Source organism: Suricata suricatta, chromosome 2 (genome assembly GCF_006229205.1).
Source record: "Suricata suricatta isolate VVHF042 chromosome 2, meerkat_22Aug2017_6uvM2_HiC, whole genome shotgun sequence".
Classification (NCBI taxonomy): Eukaryota; Metazoa; Chordata; class Mammalia; order Carnivora; family Herpestidae; genus Suricata; species Suricata suricatta.
Genome location: NC_043701.1, coordinates 123,425,856 through 123,443,969, shown reverse-complemented (window position 1 = coordinate 123,443,969; position 18,114 = coordinate 123,425,856).

The following is an 18,114-nucleotide window of genomic DNA, read 5'->3' as shown; positions in this document are numbered from 1 at the left end:
TCCCTTCTCCCCAAGACTGCTCTATCAGAAGGGCTCCTTGTGTGGCTGGTATTCATGTTATTGTCTCATACACACACAGGAGCCAGCAAGAAAGCTGACTGTGTCCTTAATAGCCCAACAGCTTTATTTGGCCTAGAGAAGCTTAGCATTTCTCTGTTTAGGTTGCTGTGACCAGAAAGTACAGTTACTATTCACCACTTGTATTTGTCAGGTTGATGTATATGTATACCTTTGAACCACAAACATAGTATAACTGTTTTCTCTTTTCCAGGTTAGAAAAACAAAATACTCTAAGAAAATTCACAGGTGGAGGTGATAGACGCTTTATCTCATTTCTTCCCAACTCTGCAAGTTGGTGTAGCCTGATTGCTAAAACAACCCCTAAATCTGACCCAGTAAAGGTTCAGTTCTGGTTCACACATCACAGTCCGGTGTGGAGGGGCATGTAGTTATCTGGGCTTCTCTTGATTTGGGACTCCATCTCTACAAGGCCTTTGGAGTCCTTTAGTGGATCCTTGGAGAGGGGTCAACAGCCATCAGAAGAGAGGGACAGGAGAAGAGAGACGAGGGACTGTGTGGGAGTTTTAAGGGCCAGGCTTTGAGGTGCCGTATGTCACATCAGTGTGCATCCCTTTCCATGTCAATGACAGGGCTTCACCTGGCCGCAGGGAGACTGGGAACACAAGTCAAGATACATGCCCAGCAGGAGAATGGAAACTGTGTGGAGAATCACTAGCCAGTGTCTGCTGTACCAACCAAAGTTTGATATTAACAAAAAGTTGTTTGATTTTTCCTTTGTGTCCTCCCTCCCTGCCTTCCTTACAGCAAATATTTAGTGAGACCTTCTTTTTAAGTGTCAAGCACTCTAAGCTCTATGGAATACAATTGTGAACAAAAGCACACACTGACCCTTCTGGTGGAGTTTACGACTGGCATCAGGGAGTTAGAGCTTAATCAAATCACGACACACAGGAAATGGAAAGTCGCAGCCGTGCCTTGTCCTTTGAAGGAGGCATGTGAGACTCTGAATCCCACAATGGAAGAGGCTTACTTTGTCAGGATGGCAGAGGCATCCTGTAAGTGGAGAGTGGAGACAGCGGTATGGCAGGCCTGGCAGATGATGAAGCTGAAATGGAGATGGAGGTCGCACCACACGTCCCATGATGAAAGGTTGATGAGAGAAGCTTCTGTCTTGTGGATGCAGGCACCAGTCACCAAGCGAAGAAACAGTGGCAAAATGGTGGGGGGCTGCCTTGTGTTTACTTTTGGACATGGTGGAGTGAGGTGCTTGCAAGGGAAGATGTCATATAGACAGTTGAACTTCGGGTTTGGGGAACTCAGAAGAGGGGTCTGGGCTGAGTCCTCTAATGCAGGTGATATCAGAAGCTGTGGGTCTGGATGACGTGGCCTGGGTGGAGACTAGAGCAGGAGCCCAGGATGGAGATCGAAGGACTCTGATGTTCAGTGAGAAAGTGGGCTGGGTCAGCAGAGGAGACAGACTCCTATACAACAGTTACTTCCTCAGCTTCAGTTTCAAATAAGTGAAAGAATGAGAGAAAGAGGGAGAGAAAAGGAGGGGGAAAATAGGGACGGAGAGAGAGGGGGATGGAAAGAGAGAAAGGACCAATGACATGTAAATCAGGCAAGGCTTTTGTATACTCACCTTTTGCTTAATCAGAAGAATTGTTTTTTTGAGAAGTAGCACACAAGTAGGTCAGTATCACCTACCATGTGATACATGAGGGATGTGGAGTAAGTTCATTTCAGAAAAGTACCATGAATCCTGACTGATGAGAAAAGTGAAAATACTACTCTTGTTTTCTCTTGGTTTTTCCAGAACTAGAGAAGTTGCTGTTTGGCAAGTTTCATAAACTTGCAATGTAAAATGAGGCTGCATGGCTATAGTAGTGAAGAGAGTCTTAAAAAAATCAAACTGAAGAAAAAAAGGGGGTGGTGGTAGTGGAGGAATCAGCTGCAGGTCTCTCTGCAGCAGTAGCTATGTCTAATTTCAGGAAAAAGGAATTTGAACCCAGCTGGCAGCTTGCAGTAAGGATTTTACTTTGCCTTCCTTCATAGATATATTGACATCACTGCCTGCTTAATGAGGACAACAGTGTCAGGCAAAAGCCACATAATAACAGCATTGCTCCATGCCTGTTTGTTTTCCGAACTCCTTACTCTTGCTAATTAGTTAATGTACCCAGTGTTATTAGCTGATCTCAGAAGCACATCTGAGAAGTGGAGTCTGCCCAGAAGATCTAAGTTGGTGTAAAAGCCTGGCTGGGGGGAAACGGGAAGAAAGAAAGAGAAGAAGCCCCCGCTGGAGGAGGATGCGGGGACACGCGAGGTCAGCCCGGTGACTGATGCATTCTGCCTGTGCACTGGGAGGGGGTGTTTCTCCAGATTGTGCTTCATGCTCTGAAGGGGCTTACAGGCGGATGCCTTTGTTCTTTTTCTGTCAGTCCCCCAGACTCCTTCCTTGTCTGAGCGGCACAGCAGATTGCTAAGTGTAATGGCAAAGTTCAAAGTTGAGAGTGTTTCATAGGAGGGAGAGTCCCTGATTCTATTGCCTTCCGCAGATTAATTCTAGAGAATCTGGGCATAAAGTGAAAAAACATCCTGCAGGGGGTGTGCTGGGAATTAGTTGCCTGAACAGATAGTGGTGGGGGCTGAGGGCAAAGAGCAACAAAAGTTACTGATTTTCCACTGTGTGCAGAGTAGTGGAAAGAGATGGGGGACCGTCATAGGCAGTGGGCCTCTTGGACCAGTTCTTTACAGAGATAATAGCTAAGTGGAAAAGAGGACAAATATGCTGGAAAAGGTCAAAGCAAAGCAGAAACACATGAAACAAGTGACCTTAAATATGCAGTTACAATATTTGTTAAGTCTCCAGAAGGTTGCATCTCTGCAAGGTTGTGTCTCTGCCACTCCCCGGCCAAGGGGCATTGTGAAAGTAATTGCTCTCTAGACTCAATTTACTCAGTTTTTTTTTTTTAATAGTTTATTGTCACATTGGTTTCCATACAACACCCATTGCTCTTCCCCACAAGTGCCCTTCTCCATGAGCACCACCTCTTTTCCCCATCCCCCTCCCCCTCCAACCCTCGTTAGTTTTCAGTATTCAGTAGTCTCTCAGGTTTTGTGTCCCCCTCTCTCTCCAATTCTCTTTCCCCCTTCCCCTTCCCACGGTCCTCCATTAGGTTTCTCCTGTTCTCCTGTTAGACCTATGAGTGCAAACATATGGTATCTGTGTATCTGTCCTCCGCCTGACTTATTTCACTTAGCATGACACCCTCGAAGTCCATCCACTTTGCTACAAATGGCCATATTTCATTCTTTCTCATTACCATATAACACTCCATTGTATATATATACCACATCTTCTCGATCCACTCATCAGGTATAACACAGGAGTTATAACACCTACCTTACATGATTTTGGTACAGATTCATTAGGTAATTCATGTGAATCCCAGCACATGGTGAGTATTTCATACATAGTGATTAATATGTAAATGAAGTAATCAAATGATCAACAGAGTGTCTGGCACATAATAAATGCTCATTTAATGGATCTATTATTATTGTTGTATTATTTTGTAAGCCTTTAGAGAACATGGAAGAAGTCTCTTCCCTTGTAATCTAATGTTTGGCTATATACCCTTACAATTTTGCCCACTGACACACTGAGCAAGGGATGGTTGAATAATCTGCATCCTCACAATTCTGCCTCAGTTGCTTGAAGGTTTTGGAGAGAAGCCAAAGATAAGAGTGTAGCGGTGCCGCACTCAATTTTCAGTGGGATTTTGGATATGAGGGACATACAGGGTGGCAACAGGGAGTAAATGAAATCATGCAGGTTAGAGAAATGGCCTGAGATAAAGTGTATATTTAAAAAGTTTGTTTACTCAAGTGTGGAATGGGGGAGAGTAACTAGGACCTCCATGTGATATAATTGAGTAGAAAACCTGGGGGGCCCTGAGTGAATTTCTATCTGAAAGTCAGCCTAGAAAATGGAGGAGCATTTCCATTGGCAGTGCAACTGTTTAGAGATTTACCGAACAAAAGTCTACCATGGTTGATTAATTTGGTTGAACAATAATAAGCAGCTTGTTTTTCTTGTTGTAATTCATCCAGGCCATGAGGTATAGTGGCAAAAATAGCAACAGAGAAAAAGGCAAGATAATGGGAAAAAGATCATTGAATATCTGCTTTAAAACAGGTACAATGCTGGTGACTATAAGAGTTACCAAGTTGAGGTGTCATAGTAACCCTATGGGGCACATAAAACCCAGGTAAATCTGACTCTAAAATCAATCCTTTTCTATAACTTCTATAATGAAAAACCCTGGATTATCATTTAGGGATCAACAAACTGGCCCCTTTCTGTTTTTGTAAATAACCTTTTATTGGAGCAAAGCCATGTCCATTATTTTACAAATTGTCTAGCATCTGCTTTCATATTACAGAAAGCAGGGTACAATAGTTGTGGCTGTGACTGTGTTGGCCCCAGGTACTTGCTACATGGCCCTTTATGAAAAAGTCTGGTATCCTCTGGAATTATGAGTTTACTGTTTACTGCCCTGACACTTTGGGCACGGTCCCTTATAAGACAGTGTCTTCAGCTGTAAAGCATAGTTGATGCCAGCCTTGTCTATATTTACAGAATTGTTGTGAGAAAGTAATCACTTATATGTGAAAATTGTATAGAAACAAAAGTGGTCTACCCTGTAGTATCAGTTTTAATTTTTTTCTCCCACCATGCGATTAAGGGAATTTTCAAATATACAAAAAAGTTGAAAGAAATGTACTGTGGACACCCACATGCCCACCACCTACAGTCCACAATTAACGTTTTTCTACATTTGTTACCTGTGTATCATCTACCAATCTCTCTATCCACCCATTACTCCATCCTATTTTTTATGTATTTCAAAGTGAGGTGTACATACCAGTTTAACTGGAGGTCCATGTATGTTTACTTTTTTAAGGTAAAATGTGCATACTGTACCATTTGATGAATTTTTACAAATGACCTTTGTTGAGAGGTAAGACATTATGATCACCCCAGAAAATTTCCTCTTGCCTTTCTCCCTTGTTCCCACCCCACCCCACTCCCAGGGGCAGCTGCTGCTCTGATCTTTTTCACTCAGCATAATGTATTTGAGATTCAGTGTGCTGTTATGTAGAACAGTGGTTGGTTGCTTTTCATTGCTGAGAGATATTCATTGTGTGAAGGCACCGGTTTATGTATTCATTCATCTCTTGATCTACACTTAGGCTGTCTCTGGTTTTGGTTATTATGAATAAATCTATGAACATTCTTGTACCAAGTCTTTTGTGAACATACACTTTATTATTTCTTGGGTAAACTTCTGGCAGTGAAATCGTTGAGTTGTAGGGTGGTTTTATAAAGAACTGCCAAAGTGCTGTACAGTTTCACCCCCTCCTTCTCCCAGTAATGTGTTAGATGTTCTGGTTGTTTCACATTCTTGCCACCATTTGATTTGTGTCTGGCTTTTTAACTTTACTCTTTTGGTAGATGGTTAGTAGTATTTCATGGTGGATTTAATTGTGTTGCCCTGATAACTAATAATGCTTGATAAGCATCCTTTTATGTATTGGCCATTTGTAAGTATCTGGTAAAGATGAGTTCTAGTGAGTAGTATGAAATGGGAATAGAAATTCATTATTCTCCATATGGGCATGCCGTTTTCCTGTACAATTTGTTCAAAAGACTTTCTTCTCCCAATTGAATTGCTTTGTACCTTTATTATAAATAAATCAAAGATTTAAGTCTTGGTCTATTTCTGTTCTGTTGATCTATTTGGCTGTCTTAACACCAGAACCACACTCTCTTGATTATTGTCGTTTTAAAATAAATCTTAAATTCAGGTAGTAAAAGTCTTCCAACTTTGTTTTTATTTTTCAAAATTGCTTTGGATATTCTAGGTCCTTTTTATCTATTACAAAGTTTTTAATAAGCTTGTCACCTTTAAGAAACCCTGATAAAGTTACAATGGGGAATTCATTGGATCTGTAGTTCTGAGGAAAATGGGCAATGTTGGGGCTTTCAACCCATGAATGTGGCATATCTCTACATTTGTCTAGATCTTCTTTAATTTCTTTTAGCAATTATTTCAGTTTATAAATGTGAACATCTTGCATGTCTTTCATTAAATTTATTCCTAACTGGGGGTGTCTGGCTGGTTCATTCAGTGGAACGTGCAGTTCTTGATCTCAGGATTGTGAATCACTTCCTATGTTGGGCATATAGATGACTTAAAAAAAATTGTTGCATAGTATTACTGATTTCTGGGACTTTCAAAAGTTGGATTTTTCTTTTTTCTTTTTTTTTTTTAATTTCATTTTCCAATCGTTTGCAGCCAGCATATAAAATAGATTTGTATTTTGTATACAAATAGATTGCTAATGTAAATAGATCTAAGTGTAGCCTAAAACCAAGCTAAAGTCACTTATTTAGTTCTAGGAGTTGTTTTGTAAACTCCTTAGGGTTTTTCTATGTAAACAGTTATGTCATCTGTAAAAAGAGTCTGCTTTACTCTTCCTTTCCAGTCTTTACGACTTCATTGCTTTTCTTTGACTTTTACACTGGCTAAGATCTCCTGTATAATGTTAAATAGAAGTAGTGGTAGAGAACATGCTTAGCTTGTTCTCACTCTTAGTATGAATGCATTCAATAGTTTACCATTATGTATAATAATAGCTTTTGTAGCTCTTTCATAGACTTCTTTTTATCAGACTGAGAAATTTTTCTTCTAATTCCTAATTTGGTGAGGTTTTTTCTTGAATGTCATAGGAGATTCAAGTTTGTCAAACGGATTGTCTGCATTTGTTGAAATAATCATGTTTTTTTCTTTATTAGATGCATTGTCTTTATTGACTTTTACCAAGGTTAATTCAAGTTTGCATTTTTTGAATAAACCCATTTTGTTGCTAAATTTGATTTTGCAAATATTTTCAAATTTGTTTTTGCATATATCTTGGTGAGAGAGATAATTTTATATTATTTATTGCTAATTTCTTTGTTAGATTTTGGTATTAAGATTATTCTGACCTCATAAAATGAATTGAAGTGTCTCTAGCTCCTCTATTTTCTGAAAGACTGAAATATCTGAAGCTATTCTTGCCTCCTTTGTCATAGATTAATTGACATATAAGCATGGATTTATTTCTGGGCTCTCTGTCTCATTCATCAACATGTCTGTTTTTATGCCAGTACCATGCTGTTTTGATTACTACAGCTTTGTAGTATGTCTTGAAATCTGGTATTCTGATACCTCCAGCTTTGATCTTGTTTCTCAAGATTGCGTTGGCTATTGGAGATCTTCTGTGATTCCATTCAAATTTTAGATTATTTTTTTCTAGTTCTGTGAAAAATGCTGTTGGTATTTTGATAAAGAGTGCCTCAAATCTGCACTTTGCTTTGGAGAGGATGAACATTTTAACAATATTAATTCTTCCAATACATGAGCATGGAGTATTTTCCCATTTGTTGGTGTCAAATTCAATTTCTTTCATCAGTATTTTATAGTTGTCAGAGTACAGGTCTTTTACCTCCTTGGTTAAGTTTACTCCTAGGTATTTTATTCTTTTTGGTGCAATAGTAAATGGAATTTTTCTTTTAATTTGTTTTTCTACCACTTCATTATTAGTATATAGAAGTGTAACTAATTTCTGTGAATTAATTTTGTATCCTGCAACTTACTTAATTCATTTATTATTTCTAATTCTTATTTGGAGAAGTCCTTAGGGTTTGCTATGTATAATATCACATCACCTGCAAATAGTGACAGTTTAACTTCTTCCTAATCACTTTGGATGCTATTTATTTATGTATTTTGTCTGATTACTATGCTACAACTTCCAGTACTATGTTGAATAAAACTGGTGAAAGTGGACATCCTTGTCTTGTTCCTGATGTTAGAGGGAAAGCTTTCAGTTTTTTCGTATTGAGTGTGATGTCAGCAATGAGTTTTCTATATATGGCATTTATTGTGTTGAGGTATGTTCCCTCTGAACCCACTTTGTTGACAGTTTTTGTTACGAGTGGATGTTGGATTTTGTCAGATGCTTTTTCTGCACTTATTGGGATAATCATATGATTTTTAACCTTCATTTTGTTGATGTGGTGTATCATGTTGACCTGTGAATATTGAAGCAGTTTTACATCCCTGAAATAAATGCCACTTGATTGTGGTGAGTGACCTTTTCAATGTATTGTTGAATGCAATTTGCTTATATTTAGTTGAGTCCTGTAGTTTTCTTTTTTTTTTGCGGTGTCTTTATTAGGTATCAGGGTACTAGTGGCCTCATAGGATGTATTGGAAAGCTTTCCTTCCTTTTCTATTTCTTGGAATAATTCTTTTTAAATTTTTTAAATCTTTATTTGAGATAGAAAGAGACAGAGTACAAGCAGGGGAGGAACAGAGAGAGAGAGATAGGGAAACACAGAATCTGAGCAGGCTCCAGGATCTGAGCCATCAGCACAAAGCCCCATGTGGGGCTCAAATTCATGAAACATGGGATCATGACATGAGCTGAAGTTGGACGCCTAACCAACTGAGCCACCTAGGCACCCTAATTTCTCGGAATACTTTGGGAAGAATAGGTATTAACTCTTCTATAAGTATTTGGTAGAATTCACTTGTGAATCCATTTGGTCCTGGGCTGCTGTTTGTTGAGAGTTTTTTTTATTTATCATTCAGTTTTGTTATTGGTCTGTTCAGATTTTCTAGAGTTAATGTAATATTGTTATTTCTTACCTAGAAATTTAATTAATCTCATCAGTGAAACCATATGAGTGTAGAGTTTCACTCCTGAGACAATGTTATATGATTTCAATTTCTTTAAAAAAAATAGCCTCTCAAAGTCCTTTTCATTTTTTGTCAGTTTCAGTAAGTTGGAATTTTTTTGAGGAATTAGTTCATTTCATCTAAGTTTTAAATTTATTAGCATAAAATTACTCATAATATTCACTTATCTTTTTAACATCTAGTTCCTAGTAATTACTTATAGTATTGTAAATTGTGTTCTCTCACTTTTTGGTGTCAATTACTTGTAATGCATAACAAACCATCCCAAATTAATAAATTAAAATAATAATCATTTATTTATGGGTGAGTAGGCCATTTGGGCTAGGATCACCTAGGAAGTTCTTAGAGTCCCAGCAGGTTCACATGGGGGTCTTTGATCAGCTGCCTGTCTGCTAGGAGGCTCTGCTTCTTAGGTTTGGATGGCTGTTATCTGAGCAATGCAGGTAATGGGCCATAAGTCTCTCGTCTCTACCAGACTAAGCCAGAGTTGTTCATATAGTGGTTCCACAGTGTTCCTAGACAGAATGAAAATGTGCAAATTCTTTCAAGGTCTAGTCTTGGGATATGACAGAATTGCATTTTTTTGGTCCATATTTTTTTGATCAAAGTAAGTCCTAAGAACAACCCAAATTTACAAGTTTGAAAAATGAACTTCACCACGAATTCCAAATGACTGTGGATATGGGGCAGAGGAGAATTAGTACCATTTTTGCAATCTATCACATAGTATGGTATACTATTATGGACAAATTGTCATAAATTTGGCAAATTGGTATAAATAGTCTTATAAGTATTGTGATACAGCAGTCTTTGTGCATCTTTCTGGAATTTACAGAACATTGAGTTTTTTGGTGTCTAATCAAAAGCAACACCTTTCCTCCCATTGATACTTAGGAAGATTTTTATTGTTTATATATTTTTGTTTTATAAGTAATTATACATTTTGGTTATCTGCACAGTCCCAAACTGGTAGAGATTCGAGCTATTTTTTGGTCCATAATACTTTAAGAATTGAAAATGTGGCACTGGTGAAAATTATCATGAATATGTTGATTTGGGGCTTAAAAATAGGTTGAGTCTTAGATGCTGTAGATACACTGTAGGTAATATGAAAGGTAAGGAATTACCTTATCATAGGTAAGACATTACTCTAGGTTTCTCATCTTGTCTGTCAGTAGAGCAATTGTTGGACACAGAAAATGTAAGTGGACTTGGGCATTTAATAATCTAAATGCAGTTTAATTCTACCAATCTGTAAGTATATATTTAAACCTTGCTGCTAAGTCATATTTGTTTCACCTTTTTGGAAATCTACATCTGGAAATTTATCCCACATTACTTATGAGTGTGTAAACTCATCTGGTGAAAAGAGTGGTCATTTATAACATTGTTTCTCTCAAGGGAAAATTGGAGACAACCTAAATGTCTAAGGGAAGGGGGCTGATTTTTTTTTTAATATGACAGATTCATCAGAAATACTATACAACCATTTAAAAGTTATAGAAGAGCATTCAGTGACCTGTATGGATGTTCATTGTATATAGTTGATATATAATATAATATATATTTAAAAGCAGATTATGAAGCTACTAGTGGTATTCTATTTTTGGTAAGATACTTACATATAAATACTCATATGCATGAAAAAGGCTTAAAAGGATATAGAGCAAAAATGTTAATGGTTATTTCTGAATAGTGACAATATGATTTTTGAAGTTTTATTGAGATAAAATGGTCAGCATTGTAGTAGTTCTAGGTGCACAATATGATGATTGGATATATGTATATATTACAAAATAATTAACTGTGATAAGTTTAGTAAACATCCATTACCTACAGACTTTTTTCTTGTGTTGAGAACTTTTAAGGTCTACTCTCAGTAAGTTTCAAATATATGATACACTGTTGTTAACTTTACTCATCATGCTATACATTATATTCCCAGAATTTATCTATCTTATAACTGAAAGTTTGTACCTTTTGACCCCCTTCACCCATTTCACCCACCCCCTCTTGTATCTATGAATTTAGTGTTTTTAAATTCTGCATATAAGTAAAATCGTACAGTATTTGTCTTTCTCTGTCTGACTTATTTCACTTAGCATAATGCCCTCAAGGTCCATTCATGCTGTCACAAATGACAGAATTATCTTCTTTATTGTGGCTGAATAATATTCCTTTGTATGTGTGTGCATGTGGGGGTATGTGTAAGTGGATGGGTGGGTGTGTAAAGTTTTTTTTTATATATATACATTTGTCTGTCCATAGATGCTAAAGTTGTTTCCATGTTTTGACTATTGTAGATAAAACAGAGGGCATTGATATCCTTTCAAGATAGTGATTTTTTTTCCTTCAGATACATACCCAGAAGTGGAATTGCTGAATCGTTTGGTAATTCTGTTGTCAGTGGTTGTTGTTGTTGTTGTTTTCTGTTGTTAAGTGTATTCTTAATCTCCTTTATCTGTTTTTTTCATCACCTCCCACCCCTCTCCCCTCTGACAACCACCTGTTTTCTGTACTTAAGGGTCTGTTTCTGCTTTTCTTTGTTTGTTCATTTGTGTTTTTTTTTATATTCCATATATAAGTGAAATTATATATCTGTCTTTGTCTCATTTATCTCACTTAGCATAATATCCTCTAGGTCCATCCATGTTGTCACAAATGCCAAAATCTTATTCTTGTTTATGACTAATATTTTGCTGTGTGTGTATGTGTGTATGCATACATGTGTGTGTATATATATATATATATATATATATATATACACACCACATTTCTTTATCTGTTCATCTCCAAGTGGGCAGATAGGTCATGTCCTTATTTTGGCAATTATAAATAATACTGTAGTAAATATAGGGATTCATATATCTTTTTGAATTTAGTGTTTTTGTTTTCTTTGGGTAAATACCCAGTAGTGGAGTCCTTGGATCAAATGGTAATTCTATTTTTAATTTTGGGGGAACCTCCATACTGTTTCTTACTGCAGCAATTTACATTCCCACCAACAATGCATGAGGATTCCTTTTTCTTCCACATCATCGCCAACATTTGTTATTTCTTGTCTTTTTGGTAATAACCATTCTAACTATATATATGCCATATATATACTATATATAACTTATGTATATATAAGGCATAAGGTAATGCAATATGATTATTTTCCTACTTTTAAGTCATGATTTGAAATTTTTAGAATATATGTTGAAGACATGAAAAATAAATAAAAATGACTTTTAAAAGGCCTTACATGGCCACAACATACAGAATTATTTGTATTTTTAAATTGCTACTCTCTATGTAATAAGATCTGTAGAGCTTTATAAAATCTCTAGAGTTACCTAAAGCTCGAGATGATCTACTTATGCAAAAGACGGGCTTTATTGCCACCCTAGTAGAACATGGCATCATGAAAGGTAGTTCCCTTAGGATTTTTGCTTTTGTTGTTAACATTCACAAGAACTCATAAAGATGTGGGAAATTCTTATGAGCATCATGTTTTTACTTGAAAACATCACCGTTATTAAAATGACTTACAAACATTTTGGTTGGAAGCAGAATCAGCATTCTTATTCCTTTCTTAAGAGTCCAATATTCATGGCTTCCTGAGTCTTTAAAAAAAATCAGTTGGCTGGAAAATCATAGTTGAAAATGGCATAAATATTGGATCTGTATTAAACTACTAGCCATAATTCTGTGCGTTTCTTTCCAGTCTAACTGATCAGCTCCCTGACATGGTAAAACACATTATATATCTGTAGTAAAGTGGTATTTCTATTTGGTAAACCCTACTATTACCACTGATGGAATATAGACTTCGGCTAAATTTTGCTAGATTTTAGTATCATGGCTGTGAGACAAAAAATCTCCATATTGAAGATTTTTATGTATATTTTATTTTCATTGACTGGACTATTAAGGCCAGTTTCGATCTAGGAAATAGTTAATGCAGTGTGCAATCTGTATGCACAAGCATGTCTACAAGGGGTTATTAAAGTTTTGGAGGACCCAAATTAAATTAGATTTCAATTAAAATTTTAAAGTAAGGCACAGTGTTGTTAAATCAGCACCCCTGCAGGACAGACCACAGATACAAAATTTTACTGATATATTTTATTGGGTATGCTGCAGGAAGGCACAAACACGTCTGGGGGTGCAGAGTTGAATGCATGGTTTCTCAGATGGGAGGGAACACTGGGGAAGAGTCTCCACACCTCAGGGCCTGTGCCTGCAGCACTGTTGTATAGGCAGCTTTTCCCATGTCAACACCTGCTCATTAGGAAATGGACCAACACTCCCCAAGAGCTCTCAGATGGCCCAAGGTTTGTATCTCTGCCAATCCACAGTAGAATTTAATAACAACCATGAGGTGAAGCTTGGGCCTTTCCTCATTGCTAATCCCCCAAACCATCTGGCTTTTCCCTTTCTCTGACTAATGGTTGAGTGTATGTGTTGGGGTGAGGGAGGAGTTTGGAGACAGAAGAAGAGGAACAAGCCTGCTCTGTCCTTCAGAGCAGATAGAGGTCTTTGGAGAGCATAGCTGTTAAGTGTGTTCTTCCATTGCGTCCACATCTTTGCCAGCTAATCGTTTGAAAATCACATTATTCATTAACTATTGACAAACATCCAAGTTTAGTTCTTATAATGAAGTAATGCTGAAAAGAACCATGTAAGTCTATAATCGTGATTTTGATATTAAAACAAAAAGCTATGTATTTTTTCTTTCATTTTCTATTAGGTTTAGTAGAGTATTAAAAATACAGGAGATAATCATAAAATATTTGTTTATTACTGTTCTTTGCTCTACAAAGGAATTGAAGTCACTATTAGTAGGAAATATATAGAATATGATATTAAATTACAAATAATACACTGGAACTTCCCCTGCTCTGCTCTTCCCCCTGTCCAGGGGAAGAAATAGAATGTAGAAGTGAACCATATGGCCGGTGCATTGCATAAAGAATATCATGGGTTTGGTCCTGTTGAAGGCTCACTCCAGGGCAGATGCTCCTCAAATAGAACTATGTATCAATCTGTTGTTCTACTTAAAATTGCTCTCTTCCTTATACTACCGAGTACTTGTTGAGTTTGGGTGTCATAAATACATGTGTTGGATTATGCTACTTCATAAAGGTAGGATTATGCTACTTCATAAAGGTAGTGTCCAACAAGTAGTTGTCAATGAGTGCATTAATAAAGAACTTTGACTTGTCTATACATAGGATAGAAAACACCCATAGGTCTTTCTATGACTCAAACGACAGTCACTGTGTTCAAATACAAACAGTAGATTCTTTTGAAAATACACACAAAGTCACACATGTAGGTAGGAACATGTGTATATACATAAACATTCCAAGCGTCAAGTTTGAATACTAGTGTCCATTCACTCTTTTTTTCAGAAACCCTCAGAACAGTATGTTGCCAGCAATGTGATGCCTTGGAAGAGGGGTCAGCAAACTGTGGAGCTTTGGGCAAATCTGACCTTGTTTTCAAATTAGCTGCAAGCTCATGGTATTTATAGTTTTAAATGGTTGAAAACAAATCAAAAGAAGAATAATACTCGATGACACGTGAAAATTATGTGAAATTCCAATCGCAGTGTCCATATATAAAGTTTTATTGGATCCTAGCCACATTCACTGGTTTATATGTGGACTATGGCTACTTTTTGTACTACAGCAGCAAAATTGAGTAGCTACAACAGGGACCATCTGGCCTACAGAGCCCAAAAAACTTACTCTCTGGCCTTTTACAAAATTGTTTGCTGACCCTCACCTTAGAAAATACAAAAAACGAATAGGATGAAATCTGCCTGAATCAACACCTCACAGTATTTGGAAAGATATATCCTTTTTTTTTTAAAAAAAAAAAAGAGTAATTGGAAAAGAATAAGTAAATAGTTTTCAACTTTTATCTTTTTTAAAGGGTCTCATTACTTATTTTTTTCCAGACATAAAACCTTATATCTCAAACAGAATATTTTGAATAGTCAAGCTTTATTCTTTAAAAATTGAAGTCCAGTTGGCATGACAGTATTCTGTTAGTTTCAGGTGTGCCACATAGTGATTCGACTGTTACAGCTAGGTTTGACCTGCTTTGGTCCCCTCACACAATACTTGTGTTAAAGAAATATAGTGTAGTACTGTAAATAGATTTTTTCTTCCTCCTGATAACAATTTCTTTTCTCTAGTTCATTATAAGATACAATATATAATACATACAAATGTGTTAATCAACTGTTTATATTATTGGTAAGGTGTCCAGTCAATAGTAGGCTGTTAGCAGTTAAGTTTTTAAGGAGTCAAAAGTTAACTGTGCAGTGGGATGGCACGCCTAACCCCCATGTTGTTCAAGGATCCACTGTAAGTACATCACAAAGTGCTCATGACAAGCCTAGCTACCATCTGTTACCACACAAAGTTATTATAATTATAGCTATATGTATTTTATAACTGATTGTAGTTCCTATGATGTACTTTTTATCCCCATAACATGTTTGTCTTATAACTGGAAGTTTGCACCTCTTAACCCCGTTCACCTATTTGTCCCATCCCCACACACTTCTCCCCTCTGGCAACTACAAGTTCTCTGTATTTATAAGTCAATTTCTGTTTTTGCTTTCAAACGTTATTAACCTTTGTGATTATATCCAAACATGATATAATAGAAGGGCAGGTAAAAAGGTACAAGGTTACAGAACATACAACAGAAAGTTTAATTAGTCTAATTTATAACTGGCCTTGTGAAGCAACCTAAGAGGGAAAACTTACCAAGACTTCCCAAGTAAGGTAGAGAGAGGCAGATCCTAAATGCACCTGGAGACCCTGTGGAATGCCTTGTGTTTACGTGTATTGTTTTGTCTTCTGTGGTGATTATATTACGTCATAAACATTAGCGACCAAAACGTACCAGCAAGAAGCAGATACCATTATTTCTATTTTACAAGAGGAAAGGGCTATAAGCTTTGCCTCTAGCTCTTTTCTTGGATTTTCAGTATAAAATCCAAGAAAACAGACCGTTTTTTTTTTTTTTTGGTCAGATGGAAATCTCTGCATGATTGATATGGTCCAAAGAATGGTGAATTAGTGCCTGAGTTGTAGTGTTTAACCAATTTCCTTCCCAACCTCTGGCACAGTGCTCAGTTGTCATGATTATACTGCCCTTGGCCACTATAGATGACCTCATGAGTCAACGAAAAATGTCTAAAAATAAGAACATTTGCTTTCTTTTAAAATTGTTTTTAATTTATTTATTTTGACAAAAAGCATGAGTGGGCATGGAGGGACAGAGAGAGGGGGAGGGAGAGAATCCCAAGCAGGCTTCATGCTGTCAGTGCAGAGCCTGATGTGGGGCTCGAACCCACAAACCATGAGATCATGGCCTGAGCCAAAACCGAGAGTCAGACACTTAACTGAGTCGCCCAGGCACCCCCAAGAACTTTTGCTTTCTTATGTGCCACCTCTGTCCCTCATATACAGTGTTAGCAAATGATCATAGAGCAGGATGGCAGGTTCTTGAATTTATAAATGCTATCTCCTTCATACCTTTGACTTTTAGTTTCCCCTTAAAAGAAATGTTTTAAAAGTGGACTTACTTTCCTTATATCTTGTCCAGAACACACCAACAGAAGAAGAACATATAAGTCAGTCATTATGTCTTTATTGTAATTGTATTTTGGTATCACAGAGTGTGTATTCTGGGACAAAGACTTTAGAGTTCATTTCCTTCTGCAAATTCAGGAGTAAGGACTGAGGATAAGGGACTTCTCTAAGGTCTCATAGCCGTATGTGGCAAGGTTGGGGTAAGAGCTGTTTGGCCTTGCTTGCTGCAGTGTCTTTCCACTGGGCCACTTAAAATGTGATTGTTGTATAAACATTAAATAACAAGAGTTTAGTGAAATAGCTAAAGAATAAACTTTCATAAAATATGTTGGTGATGAAACAATGAGGCTTATATCCACAAGATGCATAGGAAAATTTATTCTATTACTTAGTGGACATATGTCATCCTTGTTATTGGAATAGTTATTCAACTGTTAAGATAAGGTGATGAAAGCTGTAAGTATCTACGTAGTTCAGGAGAAGTGATTTAAAAGCATCTATTGTTTATCTTTAGTAATAGCTATCTCTGAAGTGAGCGCATTACTTGAGAAAACATTCACGTTCACCATCTGCCACTGAAATCCGTGTTCTAGTTTAGGCATGTAGGGGAATCCCTACCCTAATGGAGGAGAAGACTCAATTCAACTGTCTCCTCACCATCTTTATTTATTTTTCCTGGAGAATCAAAAATGGAAAGAGGCAGAGTCCATGAACAGCTGTTCCCACGTAGTCACTTTCAGTTGGTCACGCACTTTATTTTCTTCACAACACTTTCAACTCTCCAAAATGATCTTCTTCATGTATCTGTTTGCTTGGTTACTGCCCCTGACCCACACCCACAAGAATGGAAGCTGCAGAGCATGGGACCTCCTCTGTCGTACTCACCGCTGGCATCACTAATGCCTGTAACTGCGCCTGGACCATGAAGGGAATTCCACATGATATGATCAGTGCATGAGCAGTTGGCTAACTTACTAGAGTGTGCAGGGTCAGACTGAAACTGTGAGCTCTGTGGCTGGTAAAGAGGGACTTCATTCCTGACTGAGCTGCTCTCTACAGGGTGCTGCTCTCTTTGCTCTATTTTATACACCCGCTCTGCTTCCATGGCATCCATACCCACACTCTGATTGCTGGTTCACTTGTCTCTCTCTCTCATCTATTACTTGAGGGCAGGAACCAAGTTGCAGTCATCTGTATGTCCCAGGTGCTAAACACAGTGACCAACAGGGTGAATGGGCGAGCCCATGAGTGCCTGAATGGTTCTTTTAGCACAAGTGCCTGAGAACGTTACTACCTTTTTGTGCTTCACCTTTTCAAACAGAAAGCATAATGACAGTGCTGAGTGTCTTCTAATGCTTGTTTGGAGAAATATCTGTCTTTGGGAAGTTCATTTCTGGCAAATAAGGCCCCTTTTTGGTTAATATACACTCTTTGTATTGATGATCATATAGTGTGAGCCACACATGTATTTTCAAATTTCTTTTTTTTATGATTTCATCTATTAGTTAATTATTTTTAAAAATAGTTTATTGTCAAATTGGTTTCCATATAACACCCAGTGCTCTTCCCCACAAGTGCCCTCCTCCATCACCACCACTTCTTTCCCCCCTCCCCCTTCCCCTTCAACCCTCAGTTTTCAGTATTCAATAGTCTCTCAGGTTTTGCATCCCTCTCTC